Source organism: Somniosus microcephalus, chromosome 16 (genome assembly GCF_052327205.1).
Source record: "Somniosus microcephalus isolate GS21.2 chromosome 16, FLI_Smic_1.0, whole genome shotgun sequence".
In the NCBI taxonomy this organism is placed as follows: Eukaryota; Metazoa; Chordata; class Chondrichthyes; order Squaliformes; family Somniosidae; genus Somniosus; species Somniosus microcephalus.
This window is the reverse complement of record NC_141002.1, coordinates 41,056,638-41,074,733: the sequence shown is the minus strand read 5'-3', so window position 1 is coordinate 41,074,733 and position 18,096 is coordinate 41,056,638.

Sequence of the window (18,096 nt, the reverse complement as noted above, 5' to 3'; positions counted from 1 at the left end):
CCCGAGACAGTGTCGGATCATTGCGGGTCTCCTTCTCTATATCCGCGTTAGTTACTGGCAATCGTTCAATTATTGACGAATAAAATATCTCGATAGGGTCCACCGCTGGTGCTTCCTCCACAGTAGGCAGTGGCAGGCGTGATAGCCCATCAGCGTTTCCATGCTGTTTCGTGCCTTTATATTCTATTTCATATTGGTTCGCCCCTAGAAAAAGGGACCAGCTTTGTAACCGTTGTGCAGTCATCACCGGAACGCCCTTCTTTGGATTGAAGATGGAGACAAGTGGTTGGTGGTCAGTCAGCAAGGTGAACTTCTGCCCATGCAGATAGTGGTTGTATTTTTTACTCCCCATACTAGGCTGAGGGCCTCCCTGTCAATCTGGGCGTAGTTGCGCTCGGCTGAGGTTAGTGACCGAGACGCAAAGGCTACTGGCCTCTCCAACCCGTCTGGGAATTTGTGCGACAGCACCGCTCCAATACCGTAGGGTGATGCATCACATGCCAAACGAATTGGTAGTGCTGGGTTGAAATGGGCCAACACCTCTTTTGATGTGATCAATTCTTTGCACTTCTGGAAAGCTCGTTTACGTTCGTCATTCCACTTCCATGGTACCCCTGTTTGCAGCAGGGTGTTCAGTGGGTGTAATACCGTAGACAAATTTGGCAAGAACTTATGGTAGTAGTTTACCAGCCCGAGGAACGACCTTAGTTGTGACACATTTTCCGGTGCTGGAGCCTTGACTACTGCCTCAATCTTTTCAGGGGACTTATGTAACCCCTCTTCATTGATAACGTGGCCACAATACGAGATCTGCTTCTGGAAAAACTCGCACTTGTGGCGATTAGCTCGTAATCCATATTCCTTTAATCTAGTGAGCACCTTCTCCAGGTTGGCGAGGTGATCAGTCATTTTCGCCCGTGACCAGGATGTCGTCCAAATAACACTGGGTCCCTGGAATCCCTTGCAGGACTTGATCCATCGCCCTTTGCCAAATAGCCGGAGCCGATGCTACCCCAAACACCAGCCGGTTGTATTGGTAGAGACCTTTATGAGTGTTGATCGTGAGGTATTGTTTTGAGGCTTCTTCTACCTCCATTTGCAAGTACGCCTGGGCTAGATCAATTTTGGTGAAGCGTTTACCTCCAGATAGCGAGGCGAAAATATCCTCAATTCGTGGAAGCGGATATTGTACCGTGTGAAGGACTGGGTTCACTGTCACCTTAAAATCCCCACAGATGCGGACCTTCTTTGGTTTCCCAGGCGTATTACTCAATGACCTCTTCATTACAGGAACGATGGGTGTAGCCCACTCGCTCCAGTCTACTTTGGACAGTACTCCTGAACATTCCAACCCTTCCAGCTCGGCTTCGACGGCTGATCGGATCGCATAAGGCACCGGTCTGGCCTTAAAAAACTTTGGGCTTGCATTTTCTTCTATTTTAATCGTTGCTGTTATGCCTTTTAGTGTTCCGAGTCCCTCCTGGAACACTTCTTGTGCGTCAGTTAGCATTTTTGACAGTCGTCCAGGTGTGACGTCGTCATCCTTTTTGGCCTCAACCTTCAGTGCCTGTATGGAATGCCAATCTAATTGTATCTTCCGGATCCATTCACGTCCTAGTCGTGGTGGTCCTCCATCTGGCAATACATATAGGTCCATTTTAGGAATGTCCTGGCCTTTGTATATCACTTTCACCCTTATTTTTCCTTTGGGGTAGACTTTTTGCCCCGTGTACGTCTTCAAGACAATCTCTGTAGCTTTCAAGGGTATATGTGAAAATAGCTGCTTGTAGTCCCTTTGGTTTATGACTGTTAGGGCTGATCCTGTGTCCAATTCCATTTTCACTTGGACTCCGTCTATCTTGAGTGTGACCCAGATAGTCTGATGATCCTCCATTTTGGTTACCTTATGTAGTTTCAGACAACCCAGCTCCTTGCTTCCGGAGTCTGTATCACTTTTCTGTTACAACGGAGACCACAAGAATATGGCACCAATGAAATGTCATATGGAACAGGGAAGTGTTATCGCTGCGGCAGAACAACACACGACCAGAAGGATTGTTGGTTCAAGGACCAAGTGTGCAGACAGTGTGGAAAAGCAGGACACAAAGCAAGAGTCTGCAGGTCAGGGAAGAAAACCAACAGCAAGAAATCTCCACAGGAGAAGTACAAAAAGGTACATAAGGTGATGGACAGTAGTTCAGATGAACAGAAAAGTGATACAGGCTCCGGAAGCAAGGAGCTGGGTTGTCTGAAACTACATAAGGTAACCAAAATGGAGGATCACCAGACTATCTGGGTCACACTCAAGATAGACGGAGTCCAAGTGAAAATGGAATTGGACACAGGATCAGCCCTAACAGTCATAAACCAAAGGGACTAGAAGCGGCTATTTTCACACATACCCTCGAAAGCTACAGAGATTGTCTTGAAGATGTACACAGGGCAAAAAGTCTACCCCAAAGGAAAAATAAGGGTGAAAGTGATATACAAAGGCCAGGAAATACCTAAAATTGACCTATATGTATTGCCAGATGGAGGACCACCACTACTAGAACATGAATGGATCCGGAAGATACAATTAGATTGGCATTCCATACAGGCACTGCAGGTTGAGGCCAAAAAGGATGACGACGTCACACCTGGACAACTGTCAAAAATGCTAACTGACGCAAAAGAAGTGTTCCAGGAGGGACTCGGAACACTAAAAGGCATAACAGCAACGATTAAAATAGAGGAAAATGCAAGCCCAAAGTTTCTTAAGGCCAGGCCAGTGCCTTATGCGATCAGACCAGCCGTCGAAGCAGAGCTGGAAGGGCTGGAACGTTCAGGAGTACTGTCCAAAGTAGACTGGAGCGAGTGGGTTACACCCATCGTTCCTGTATTGAAGAGGTCGTTGAGTAATACGCCTGGGGAACCAAAGAAGGTCCGCATCTGTGGGGATTTTAAGGTGACAGTGAACCCAGTCCTTCACACGGTACAATATCCGCTTCCACGAATTGAGGATATTTTCGCCTCGCTATCTGGAGGTAAACGCTTCACCAAAATTGATCTAGCCCAGGCGTACTTGCAAATGGAGGTAGAAGAAGCCTTGAAACAATACCTCACGATCAACACTCATAAAGGTCTCTACCAATACAACCGGCTGGTGTTCGGGGTAGCATCAGCTCCGGCTATTTGGCAAAGGGCGATGGATCAAGTCCTGCAAGGGATTCCAGGGACCCAGTGTTATTTGGATGACATCCTGGTCATGGGTGAAAATGACAGTGATCACCTCGCCAACCTGGAGAAGGTGCTCACTAGATTAAAGGAATACCGGCTACGAGCTAATCGCCACAAGTGCGAGTTTTTCCAGAAGCAGATCTCGTATTGTGGCCACGTTATCGATGAAGAGGGGTTACATAAGTCCCCTGAAAAGATTGAGGCAGTAGTCAAGGCTCCAGCACCGGAAAATGTGTCACAACTAAGGTCGTTCCTCGGGCTGGTAAACTACTACCATAAGTTCTTGCCAAATTTGTCTACGGTATTACACCCACTGAACACCCTACTGCAAACGGGTACCATGGAAGTGGAATGACGAACGTAAACAAGCTTTCCAGAAGTGCAAAGAATTGATCACATCAAAAGAGGTGTTGGCCCATTTCAACCCAGCACTACCAATTCGTTTGGCATGTGATGCATCACCCTACGGTATTGGAGCGGTGCTGTCGCACAAATTCCCAGACGGGTTGGAGAGGCCAGTAGCCTTTGCGTCTCGGTCACTAACCTCAGCCGAGCGCAACTACGCCCAGATTGACAGGGAGGCCCTCAGCCTAGTATGGGGAGTAAAAAAATTCAACCACTATCTGCATGGGCAGAAGTTCACCTTGCTGACTGACCACCAACCACTTGTCTCCATCTTTAATCCAAAGAAGGGCGTTCCGGTGATGACTGCACAACGGTTACAAAGATGGTCCCTTTTTCTAGGGGCGAACCAATATGAAATAGAATATAAAGGCACGAAACAGCATGGAAACGCTGATGGGCTATCACGCTTGCCACTGCCTACTGTGGAGGAAGCACCAGCAGTGGACCCTATCGAGATATTTTATTCGTCAATAATTGAACGATTGCCAGTAACTAACACGGATATAGAAAAGGAGACCCGCAATGATCCGACGCTGTCACGGGTATATGATTTGATGGTGAGGGGATGGCCAACACATGGCGACTCACTGTTGCCAGCATTCTCATCCAGAAGAGAACAGCTGTCAGTATGCCAGGGGACAGTGATGTGTGGATCCCGAGTGGTGATTCCACCCAAGTTAAGGGAGAGAGTGCTAAATGAGCTTCATGAAGGTCATCTGGGAGGGGTGAAAATGAAAAGCCTTGCTAGGGCTTATGTGTGGTGGCCGGGGATCGATCAACAAATCAAGTACCTAACCAAGAGCTGCTCAGGATGCCAGAAGGTCCAAAATGCACCACCACATGCCCCTCTACACCCATGGGAGTGGCCCTCCTCTCCATGGCAACGGGTGCATATTGATTTTGCTGGTCCATTCATGGACTCAATGTTCTTAATAGCAGTGGATGCTCACTCGAAATGGCCTGAGGTGATAAAAATGTCCTCAACCACTACAGAGAAAACAATTGCAGTCCTACGGACCATATTTGCCAGGAACGGCTTGCCAGAGCAGATTTGCTCTGATACTGGACCACAGTTTGTGTCCGAAGAGTTTCGGAAATTTATGAGAAGGAATGGGGTAAGGCATTACACATCCGCCCCGTATCATCCAGCCACAAATGGATTGGCTGAGAGGTTCGTACAAACCTTCAAAAAGGCGATAAAGGCCATGTGCGACAATGAAATTCCACTACAGCATAAGGTGGACAATTTCCTATTAGCCTACAGGAATGCGACACATGCAGTTACCAACCAGACCCCGGCCATGATGTTCTTTAACCGAAGGTTGAGATCTCGTCTGGATTTGCTCAGACCAAATGTGCGAAGAAATGTTGAGGATAAACAATTCCAGCACATCAATGAGAAGCTGACAAGAAGCTTCAATGTAGGACAACCAGTCTTGGCCCGTGACTACCGAACAGAGAAATGGCAACCCGGAACGATATGCACAAGGCAGGGGCCATTAATATACACAGTGGATGTCGGGGAGAACATTGTGAGACGCCATGTCGATCAGATCTTAGCGTCAGAGGAACGAGTCAACCCCATGTCTCGAGTACCTGGTGATGAATCCGACATACCAGTAGCACATACCTCAGAACCAGTAGCAGTGGAAACTGATGAACTAACCGACGAAAAGGGGCCAGAATCGCCTCCGCACCAAGAACAAGAACCTCAGGAAAGGCGCTATCCAGAAGGGATCAGGAAGCCGCCCCAAAGACTGAATCTATAAATGGACTATTTTTGTTTAATGTGCATGTTAAAGTGTTAATTGTTATTTGAATATTATGGGTACTGCTAATCTAAAAGGGGAGGAATTGTAGTGTATGTACCTTTAAGAGAGAACTACTTTACAGCTCCTGTATACTGTAGTACCGGCAGTGACCACACCTGTATATAAGCCTTGCGCATGCCTCTGTACCCCCAGTCTTGAGTCTACCCTACTCCAGTAAACACCTGTTGATTGTTAAGTTACAGCATCCGTGTAGTTATTTGAAAACATCATACTCTCAGAATCACGGATCTAACATTGTCCAGTGCAAGATCCTTTTCTGATAGAAGCCGTTTCTGGGTTCCTTCACTTTGAAGCCCACACACAAACTTGTCCCTTAACGTATCTGCTAGTCCCACTCCAAACTGGCAGTGTTTCGATAGCTTGCGCAGTTCCGTTAAGTACTCAGCATTACTTTCATCTTTATGCTGGTTCCTTTTGTAGAACTTAAATCTTTCTGCTATCAGCAGCGGTGTGGGGTTTAAGTGGTCCTGTAGGGTTTCTACTATGCTTTCAAAATTCTTATCCACGGGCTTCTCTGGGGTTATTAGGTTTCGCAGTAAGCCATAAGTTTTTGCACCCATGGAATTGAACAAAACCAGTGCTTTCCTAGCATCTGGCACTTCATTCGCCCTGCAGTACACCTCAATGCGTTCCACATATGTCGCCCAATCTTCGACTTCATTGTCGAACGCAGTGATACTGCCACTCTTCGGCATCCCTGGGTGTGATTTAACTGTCTAAAATGGCATCTCCCGCGCTCTCCCTTCTTCTCCGCTGGCACAAAATGGCATCTCCCGTGCCTTCCTTTCTTCCCGCGCTCGCCCTTCTTCTCCGCTGTGGTTTCTAAAAATGGCGTCTCCCGCGCGCTCCCTTCTTCTCCGCAGCTCAATGGCCTCTCCCGCGCTCTCTCTTCTTCTCCCCGCGGACGCAGTTCAGCCCTTGAGCCCTGGCTGTGCTCTGCGCGTTCTCCTGTGCGCGTTTCCCGTTGCCGTCGCTCGGTCCTGAACCCGGCTGCTGCTTTACCCTCTCTCTCTCTCTCTCTCTGTTTGTTTTTCCTCGACGCCGCTCGGTTTTCAACCCCCGGCCGCGCCCTGTGCGCTTCACCCTCTCTTTTACCCCGTCGACGCTGCTCGGCTTTTTCTGTGCCGTCGGTCGGCTCCAGCTGCCGCTGTCCGGGAAGGGTCTGTGCTGTACCTGTTGCCAGTCTGTTGCGGGATCGTCGTGGCAGGGGAACCAAGCCCAGCTCTCCACAGCCTCCCCTGCGATGTTCACTCTCTGCCGGATGACTGGGCGGCTGCTCGTGGTCGACGCCTGTGCTTCTGGCCTCGACTTTCTTCCACCGCCCTCCCGGAGCGAATCCTTGAAGGGAAATGCAGAGTTGCAGGTAGATTTGAATCGACCTCGTCGCCACTGTTGAATCCGTGATTCTTAAAGTATGATGTTTTCCAATAACTACACGGAGGCTGTAACTTAAAAATCAACAGGTGTTTACTGGAGGAGGGTAGTCTAAAGACTGACAGTACAGAGGCATGCTCAAGGCTTATATACAGGTGTGGTCACTGCCGGTACTACAATATACAGGAGCTGTAAAAGTAGTTCTCTCTTAAAGGTACATACACTACAATGCCGGAATATTACGAAAGCCCAGCCCCTCTTGTCTCTGTACATACCGGAATATCACCAAAGACCAGCACCACTCGACTCTGTACATACCGGAATATCACCAAAGCCAAGTTTCACTCGTCTTTGTACATACCGGAATATCACCAAAGCCCAGCACGACTCGACTCTATATATACCGGAATATCGCCAATGCCCAGCACCACTCGACTCTGTATATACCGGAATATCGCCAATGCCCAGCACTTCTCGACTCTGTACATACCGGTATATCAACAAAGCCCAGCACCTCTTGACTCTTTACATGCCAGAATATCACCAAAGCCTGTAGTAACCTGGGAGGTTATGAGTAACCTGATCCACCAGGTGGTGCTGTGGCAATTGCTCTCCTGAGTTAAGTCTGATCTGTACTGGTTGTACTCTTTGTTTTTGCTGCCTCATGGCAGAAGCATTTATGTGCAACTGTTGATTAAACCATGTTAAGGAGTTAACCGGTGTCCGTCTCCATCTATGGCCACCTCAAGATACCACAAAGCCCATCACCACCGGACACAGTACATATCAGAATATCAACAAAGCCCAGCACCTCTTGACTTTGCACATACCGGAATATCACCAAAGCCAATCACTACATGACTCTGTACATACCAGAATATCACCAAAGTCCAGCAACACCGGACTCTGTACAAACTGGAATATCGCCAAAGCCCAGCACCACCCGACTCTGTACATACCGGAATATCACCATTGCCCAGCACCACTCGACTCTGCACATACCGGAATATCACCAAAGCCCAGCACCTATCGACTCTGTACATACCGGAATATCGCCAAAGCTCAGACCCTCTCCACTCTGTGCATACCTGAATATCACTGAAGCCCAGCACCACTGGACTCTGTACATATCGGAATATCACCAAAGCCCAGCACCACCTGACTCTGTACATACCGGAATATCACCAAAGCCCAGCACCACCTGACTCTGTACATACCGGTATATCATCAAAGCACAGCATCACTCGAATCCATATAAACCGGATATCAGCAAAGCCCAGCAGCTATCGACTCTGTACATAACAGTATATCACCAAAGCCCAGCACCAGCGGACTCTGTACATATCGGAATATCTCCAAAGCCCAGCACCACTCGACTTTGTACATACCAGAATATCGCCAAAGCCCAGCACCACTCGACCCAGTAAATGCCGGAATATCACCAAAGCCCAGCATCACTCAACTCTGTACATAACGGAATATCACCAAAGCCCAGCACCACTTGACTCTGTACATATCGGAATATTACCAAAGCCCAGCATCTCTCGACTTGGTACATTGCGGAATATCACCAACGCCCAGCACCACTCGACTCTGTACATACCGGAATATCGCCAAAGCCCAGCACCACTTGACTCTGTACATATCGGAATATTACCAAAGCCCAGCATCTCTCGACTTGGTACATTGCGGAATATCACCAAAGCCCAGCATCACTCAACTCTGTACATAACGGAATATCGCCAAAGCCCAGCACCACTTGACTCTGTACATATCGGAATATTACCAAAGCCCAGCATCTCTCGACTTGGTACATTGCGGAATATCATCAACGCCCAGCACCACTCGACTCTGTACATACCGGAATATCACCAAAGCCAAGTTCCACTCATCTCTGTACATACCACAATATCGCCAAAGCCCAGCACCAGTGCACTCTGCACATATCGGAATATCACCAAGGCCTAGCACCACTCGACTTTGTACATATCAGAATATTACCAAAGCCCAGCACCACTCGACTTGTACATACCGCAAAATCACCAAAGCCAAGATCCACTCGTCTCTCTACATACCAGAATAATACCAAAGTCCAGCATCACCAGACACTGTACATATCACCAAAGCCCAGTGCCTCTCAACTCTGTACATATCAGAATGTCACTGAAGCCCAGCACCTCTCAACTCTGTACATACCGGAATATTACCAAACCCGAGCACCACTCGACTCTGTACATACCGGGATATCACCAAAGCTAAGATCCATTTGTGTCTGTACATACCGGAATATTACCAAAGCCTAGCACCACCGTATGCTGTACATACCGGATTATCACCAAAGCCGATCACCACTCGACTCTGTACATACTGGAATATCGTCAAAACCCAGCAACACGCGAATCTGTACATACCGGAATATCACCAAAGCCAAGATCCATTCGTCTCTGTACATACCAGAATATCACCAAAGCCCAGCACCACTCGAATCTGTACATACCGGAATATCGCCAAAGCCCAGCACATACGACTCTGTACATACCAGAATATAACCAAACCCCAGCACCACTTGACTCTGTACATACCAGAATATCACCAAAGCTAAGATCTATTTGTCTCTGTACATACCGGAATATTACCAAAGCCCAGCACCACCGGATGCTGTACATACCGGAATATAACCAAAGCCAAGTTCTACTCATCCCTGTACATACCGGAATATCACCAAAGCCCAGCGCCTCTCAACTCTGTACATACCGGAATATCACCAAAGCCAAGATCCACTCACTCTGTACATACCGGAATATCGCCAAAGCCCAGCACCACTCGACTCTGTACATACCGGACTATGACCAAAGCCCAGCACCACTCGACTCTGCACATACCGGAATATCACCAAAGCCAAGCTCCACTCGTCTCTGTACATACCAGAATATTACCAAACACCAGCACCACCAGAGTCTGTACATGTCGGAATATCTCCAAAGCCCAGCACCACTCAACTTTGTACATACCAGAATATCACCAAAGCCCAGCGTCTCTCGACTCTGTATATACCAGAATATCACCATAGTCCAGCACCACTCGACTCTGTACATACCAGAATATCCACAAAGCCAAGCACCACCTGACTCTGTACATACCGGAATGTTACCAAAGCCCAGCACCACCGGAAACTGTACATACCGGAATGTCACGAAAGACGATCACCTCACAACTGTGTACATACCGGAATATCACTAAATCCCAGCACCTCTCGACTCTTTACATACCGGATTATCACCAAAGCCGATCACCGCATGACTCTGTACATACCAGAATATCACGAAAGACGATCACCACACAACTCTATACATACCAGAATATCACCATAGTCCAGCACTTCTTGACTCTGTACATGCCGGAATATCGCCAAAACCGAGCACCACTCGACTCTGTACATACCGGAATATCGCCAAAGCCCAGCACATTCGACTCTGTACATACCGGAATATTACCAAGCCACAGCACCACTCGACTTTGTACATACTGGAATATCACCAAAGACAAGATCCACTTGTCTCTGTACATACCGGAATATTACCAAAGCCCAGCACCACTGGACGTTGTACATACTGGAATATCACCAAAGACAAGATCCACTTGTCTCTGTACATACCGGAATATTACCAAAGCCCAGCACCACCGGAATCTGTACACACCGGAATATCGCCAAAGGCCAGGGCTTCTTGACTCTGTACATGCAGGTATGTCAACAAAGCCCAGCACCTCTTGGCTCTGTACATAACAGAATATCACCAAAGCCCATCATCACCGGACACTGTACATACCGGAATATCACCAAAGCCCAGCACCACACGAATCTGTACATAGCGGAATATCACCAAGAGCCCAGCACCACTTGACTCTGTACATACCGCAATTTCGCCAAAGCCCAGCACCACTCGACTCTGTACATACCGGAATATCGCCAAAGCCCAGCCCCTCTCGACTCTGTACGTACTGGAATATCGCCAAAGCCCAGCACCATTTGACTCTGTACATACCGGAATATCGCCAAAGCCCAGCATCACTCGACTCTGTACATAGCGGAATATCACCAAAGCCAAGCTCCACTCAGCTCTGTAAATACCAGAATATTACCAAAGCCCAGCATCACCGGAATCTGTACATACCAGAATATCGCCAAAGCCCAGCATCTCTCGACTCTATACATATCGGAATATCACTAAAGCCGAGCACCTTTCGACTCAGTACAGACCGGAATATCACCAAAGCCCAGCACCACTCGACTTTGTACGCACCGGAATATCCCCAAAGCCCAGCACCAGCGGACTTTGTCCATACCAGAATATCGCCAAAGCCCAGCGTCTCTCGAATCTGTAAATATCGGAATATCACTAAAGCCCTGCACCATTCGACTCGTACATACCGGAATATCACCAAAGCCCAGCACCACTCGACTTTGTACGTACCAGAATATCACCAAAGCCCAGCACCACTCGACTCTGTACATATCGGCATATCAACAAAGCCCAGCACATCTCGACTCTGTACAGACCGGAATATCACCATAGTCTAGCACCACTCGACTCTGTACATACCAGAATATTCACAAAGCCCAGCACCACCTGATTCTATACATACCGGAATATTTCCAAAGCCCTGCACCACCGGACATTGTACATATTGGAATATCACCATAGCCCAGCACCAGTCGACTCTGTACATACCGGAATATCGACAAAGCCCAGCGCCTCTCGACTCTGTACATACCAGAATATCACCAAAGCCCAGCACCACTGGACTTTGTACACACCAGAATATCACCAAAGCCCAGCACCACGCGACTCTGTAAATACCGGAATATCACCAAAGCCCAGCACCGCTCGACTCTGAACATACCGGAATATCAGCTAATCCCAGCACCACTGAACTCTCTAGATACCAGAATATTGCCAAAGCCCAGCAACTCTCGACTCTGTACATACCAGAATATCGCCAAAGCCCAGCACCAATCGACTCTGTACATACCGGACGGAATATCGCCAAAGCCCAGCACCACTCAAATCTGTACATACCGGAATATCAGCAAAGCCAAGCTCCACTCGTCTCTGTACATACCGGATTATTACCAAAGCTCAGCACCACCAGACACTGTACATATCGGAATATCACCAAAGCCCAGCACCACACGACTCTGTGCACATCGGAATATCACCAAAGCTGATCACCACATGACTCTGTACATAGCGGAATATCACCATAGTCCAGCAGCTCTCGACTCTGTACCTACTGGAATATTACCAAAGCCCAGCACCACTCGACTCTGTACATACCAGAATATCGCCAAAGCCCAGCACCACCCGATCTGTACATACCGGAATATCACCAAAGCCCAGTGGCACTCGACTCTGTACATACCAGAATATCGCCAAAGCCCAGCACCACCGGAATCTGTACATACCGGAACATCGCCAAAGCCCAGCACCACTCGACTCTGTACGTACCGGAATATCACCAAAGCCAAGATCCACTCGTCTCTCTACATACCGGAATAATACCAAAGCCTAGCATCACCGGACTCTGTACATATCGGAATATCACTAAATCCCAGCACCTCTCGACTCTGCACATAGCGGATTATCACCAAAGCCAATCACCACACGATTCTGTACATACCAGAATACCGCGAAAGACGATCACCACACAACTCTGTACATACCGGAATATCACCATAGTCCAGCACCACTCGACTCCGTACATACCAGAATATCCACAAAGCCCAGCACCACCTGACTCTGTACGTACCGGAATATTACCAAAGCCCAGCACCACCGGAATCTGTACATACCGGAACATCGCCAAAGCCCAGGGCTTCTCGACTCTGTACATACTGGTGTATCACAAAAGCCCAGTACCTCTTGATGCTGTACATACCAGAATATCACCAAAGCCCATCACCACCTGACACTGTACATACCAGAATATCACCAATACCCATCACCACCTGACACTGTACATATCGGAATATCACCAAAGCCCAGCACCATGCGACTCAGTGCATATCGGAATATCACTAAAGCCCAGCAACCTCTGGACTCTGTACATACCCGAATATCACCAAAGCCGATCACCACTCGACTCTGTACATACCGGAATATCACCAAAGCCCAGCACCACCGGAATCTGTACATACCGGAACATCACCAAAGCCCAGGGCTTCTCGACTCTGTACATACTGGTGTATCACCAAAGCCCAGCACCTCTTGATGCTGTACATACCAGAATATCACCAAAGCCCATCACCACCTGACACTGTACATACCAGAATATCACCAATACCCATCACCACCTGACACTGTACATATCGGAATATCACCAAAGCCCAGCACCATGCGACTCAGTGCATATCGGAATATCACTAAAGCCCAGCAACCTCTGGACTCTGTACATACCCGAATATCACCAAAGCCAATCACCACTCGACTCTGTACATACCGGAATATCACCAAAGCCCAGCACCACCGGAATCTGTACATACCGGAACATCACCAAAGCCCAGGGCTTCTCGACTCTGTACATACTGGTGTATCACCAAAGCCCAGCACCTCTTGATGCTGTACATACCAGAATATCACCAAAGCCCATCACCACCTGACACTGTACATACCAGAATATCACCAATACCCATCACCACCTGACACTGTACATATCGGAATATCACCAAAGCCCAGCACCATGCGACTCAGTGCATATCGGAATATCACTAAAGCCCAGCAACCTCTGGACTCTGTACATACCCGAATATCACCAAAGCCGATCACCACTCGACTCTGTACATACCGGAATATCACCAAAGCCAATCACTACATGACTCTGTACATAACGGAATATCACCATAGTCCAGCACCACTCGAATCTGTAGATACTGGAATATCGACAAAGCCCAGCGCCTCTCGACTCTGTACATACCGGAATATAACCAAAGCCCAGCACCTCTTGACTCTGTACATATCGGAATATCACCAAAGCCCAGCACCACGCGACTCTGTAAATACCGGAATATCAACAAAGCCCAGCACCCCTCGAATCTGTACATACCGGAATATCACCAAAGCCCAGCACCACTCGACTCTGTACATACTGGACTATCACCATAGTCCAGCACCTCTCGAATCTGTACATACCGGAATATCACCAAAACCGAGCACCTCTCGTGTCTGTACATAACGGAATATCGCCAAAGCCCAGCACCACCGGACTCTGTACATACCGGAATATCTCCAACACCCAGCACCACTTGAATTTGTGCATACCAGAATATCACCAAAGCCCAGCACCACTCGACTCTGCACATACCGGAATATCACCAAAGCCCAGCACCAATCGACTCTGTACATACCGGAATATCACTAAATCCAGCACCTCTCGACTCTGTACAGACCGGAATATCACCAAAGCCCAGCACCACTCAACTCTGTACATACCGGAATATCACCAAATCCCAGCACCTCTCGACTTTGTACGTACCGGAATATCGCCAAAGCCCAGCACCACTCAACTCTGTACATACCGGAATATCACCAAAGCCAAACTCCACTCGTCTCTGTACATACCGGATTATTACCAAAGCCCAGCATCACTCAACTCTGTACATACCAGATTATCACCAAAGCCGATCACCACTCGACTCTGTACACACCGGAATATCACCAAAGCTGATCACCACATGACTCTGTACATAACGGAATATCACCATAGTCCAGCACCTCTCGACACTGTACGTACTGGAATATTGCCAAAGCCCAGCAACACTCGACTCTGTACATACTGGAATATTGCCAAAGCCCAGCAACACTCGACTCTGTACATACCGGAATATCACCAAAGCCCAGCAGCTATTGACTCTGTACATACTGGAATATCACCAAAGCCCAGCAGCTATTGACTCTGTACATACCGAAATATTACCAAAGCCCAGCACCACTCGAGACTGTAAATATCGGAATATTACCAAAGCCCAGCACCTCTCAAATTTGTACATACCGGAATATCACCAAACTCCAGCACCACTTGACTCTGTACATACCGCAATTACGCCAAAGCCCAGCGCCACTCGACTCTGTACATACGGGAATATCACCAAAGCCCAGCACCACTCGACTCTGTACATATCGGAATATCACTAAAGCCCAGCACCTCTCGACTCTGTACAGACCGGAATATCACCATAGTCCAGGGCTCCTCGACTCTGTACATACCGGTATATCACCAAACCCCAGCACCTCTTGACTCTGCACATACCAGAATATTGGCAGTGAGGAGCGCGGCGGAGCTTAAAACCGGCGGCAGCGAGCGAGGCCCGACCACAGCGGCTGGACCTGGGTGAGAGCAGTGAGGAGCGCGGCGGAGCTTAAAACCGGCAGCAGCGAGCGAGGCATACCAATTCAGCAGCGGGGGAGAGAGGTAAAAATTAATCAAAGTGTGACGTCACCAGGAAGCAGGTAAGCGATTGGTTGGTGAGTATTTCTCTCTTTTTTAAACTTTAACTCTGTGGGTTGTAGTTACTAAGGTCTCTCTGGTGTAGCGGGGACTGTTGGTAAACCATTTAACTGTAGTGTAATTAGTGGAATTAATTGATTGATTTAATTTAAACAGTGTGACATCACCAGAAAGCAGGTAAGTGATTGGGTGGCAAGTATTTCTCTCTTTTTAAAATTAAACTCGGTGGTTTATAGTTTGTTTGTAAACCAGAGCCCTTAAATATATCATTTAGCTGTAAGGTAACTTCAATTCTGCGGTTTATATTTTCTGGGGTCTCTCTGGTGTAGCGGGGACTTCTGCAATACAAGCGCCCTAGAGTATATCTTTAATTGGTGGTATTGAAGTAATTTAAATTAATTAAAGGGTAAGTCATGTCAGGACAGCCCAGCCCCATGTTATGCTCCACCTGCGCTCTATGGGAATTCAGGGACGCTGCCGGTGTCCCTGACGACCATGTGTGCCGGAAATGTATCCAGCTGCAGCTACTAGCAGACCGCATTGAGGCGCTTGAGCTGCGGATGGATGAGTTTTGGAGCATTCGCGATGCTGAGAGGGTCGTGGATAACACGTTTAGTGAGTTGGTCACACCGCAGGTAAGGGCTGCACAGGCAGAAGGGAAATGGGTGACCATCAGGCGGAGCAGTAGAAGCAGGTAGGTAGTGCAGGCGACCTCTGTGGCCATCCCCCTCTCAAACAGGTATCCCGATTTGGATACTGTTGAGGGGGATGACTTACCAGGGGAAGGCAGCAGCAGCCAACTTCCTGGCATCAGGGGTGCTTCTGCTGCTCAGGAAGGGAGGAAAAAGAGTGGGAGAGCAATAGTGGTAGGGGATTCTATCGTAAGGGGAGCAGATAGGCGTTTCTGTGGCCGTAGACGTGACTCCAGGATGGTTTGTTGCCTCCTTGGTGCCAAGGTCAAGGATGTCACGAAACGGATGCAGGTCATTCTGAAGGGGGAGGGTGAACAGTCAGAGGTCGTGGTTCACATTGGGACCAACGACATGGGTAGGAAGAGGGATGAGGTCCTGCAGCAAGAATTTTGGGAGCTAGGTAGCAGATTAAAGAGCAGGACCTCAAAGGTTGTAATCTCTGGGTTACTCCCGGTGCCACGTGCTAGTGAGTATAGGAATAGGCGGATAGAGCAGATGAATGCGTGGCTAAAGAGTTGGTGCAGGAGGGAGGGCTTTAGTTTCCTGGATCATTGGGTCTGCTTCTGGGGAAGGTGGGACTTGTACAAGTCGGACGGGTTGCACCTGAACCAGAACGGGACAAATATCCTTGCGGGGAGGTTTGCTAGCACTGTTTGGGGGGGGGGGGGGTTTAAACTAACTTGGCAGGGGGATGGGATACAGAGTGGAGCTATAATAGGGGGTGATGTACAGCCAAATATAGAGGAAAAAACAAGTCAGCTTGGAAGGCAGAGCAAATATGTAACGGCACAAGGGAGTAGGGCAAGGCTGGATGGCATTTATTTTAATGCAAGGAGTCTTGCGAATAAGGTGGATGAACTGAAGGTGTTGATGAACACATGGGAGTATGATATTGTTGCTATCACGGAGACATGGTTGAGGGAGGGGCAAGACTGGCAGCTCAATATTCCGGGGTATAGAATCTTCAGGCGAGACAAGGGGTGGGGGGGGGTAAAAGAGGAGGGGCTGTCGCAATATTAATTAAGGAGTCAATTACTGCTGTAAGGAGGGATGATATATTAACAGGTTCCTCTAATGAGGCCATATGGGTAGAACATAAAAACAAAAAGGGGGCAAGCACTTTGCTGGGAGTGTACTATACGCCCCCAAACAGTCAGGGGGAGATAGAGGAACTGATATGTAGGCAAATCTCAGGGAAATGTGTAAATAATAGGGTAATAATAGTGGGGGAGTTCAACTTCCCCAATATTAACTGGGATAGTCAGAGTGTGAAAGGCTTAGAGGGTGCAGAATTCTTAAAGTGCATCCAGGAGAGCTTTTTGAGCCAGCATGTAGAAAGTCCTACAAGAGAGGGGGCGGTACTGGACCTAATTCTAGGGAATGTGGCCGGGCAAGTGGTAGAAGTGTTAGTAGGTGGGCACTTTGGTGACAGTGACCATAATTCGGTGAGATTTAAGGTAGTCATGGAAAAGGACAGAGATGGACCGGAAATAAAGGTTCTAAATTGGGGGAAGCCCGATTTTAATATGATACAGCAGGATCTGGCCAAAGTGGACTGGGATCAGCTACTTGTAGGAAAATCCACATCGGAGCAATGGGAGTCTTTCAGGAAGGAAATTGAGAGAGTACAATGGCAACATGTTCCCGTAAAGGTCAAGGGTGGGACCAACAAGCCCAGGGAACCTTGAATGTCAAGGGATATACGAGAATGGATTAGGAAAAAAAGGGGGCTTTTGGCAGATACAAAGGACTAAAGACAGAGGAAGCCCTAGAGGAGTATAAAAAGTGCAGGGGGATACTTAAAAAAGAAATTAGGAGAGTGAAGAGGGGCCATGAAATAACACTGGCGAGCAAAATAAAGGAAAACCCTAAGGTGTTTTATAAGTATATTAAGGGCAAGAGGATAACTAGGGAAAGAGTAGGGCCCATTAGGGACCAAAGTGGCAATCTGTGTGTGGAGCCAGAAGATGTAGGTGGGGTTTTAAATGAATTTTTTGCATCTGTGTTCACTATGGAGAAGGACGATGTAGACATAGAAATCGGGCAGGGGGACTGTGATATACTTGAACATA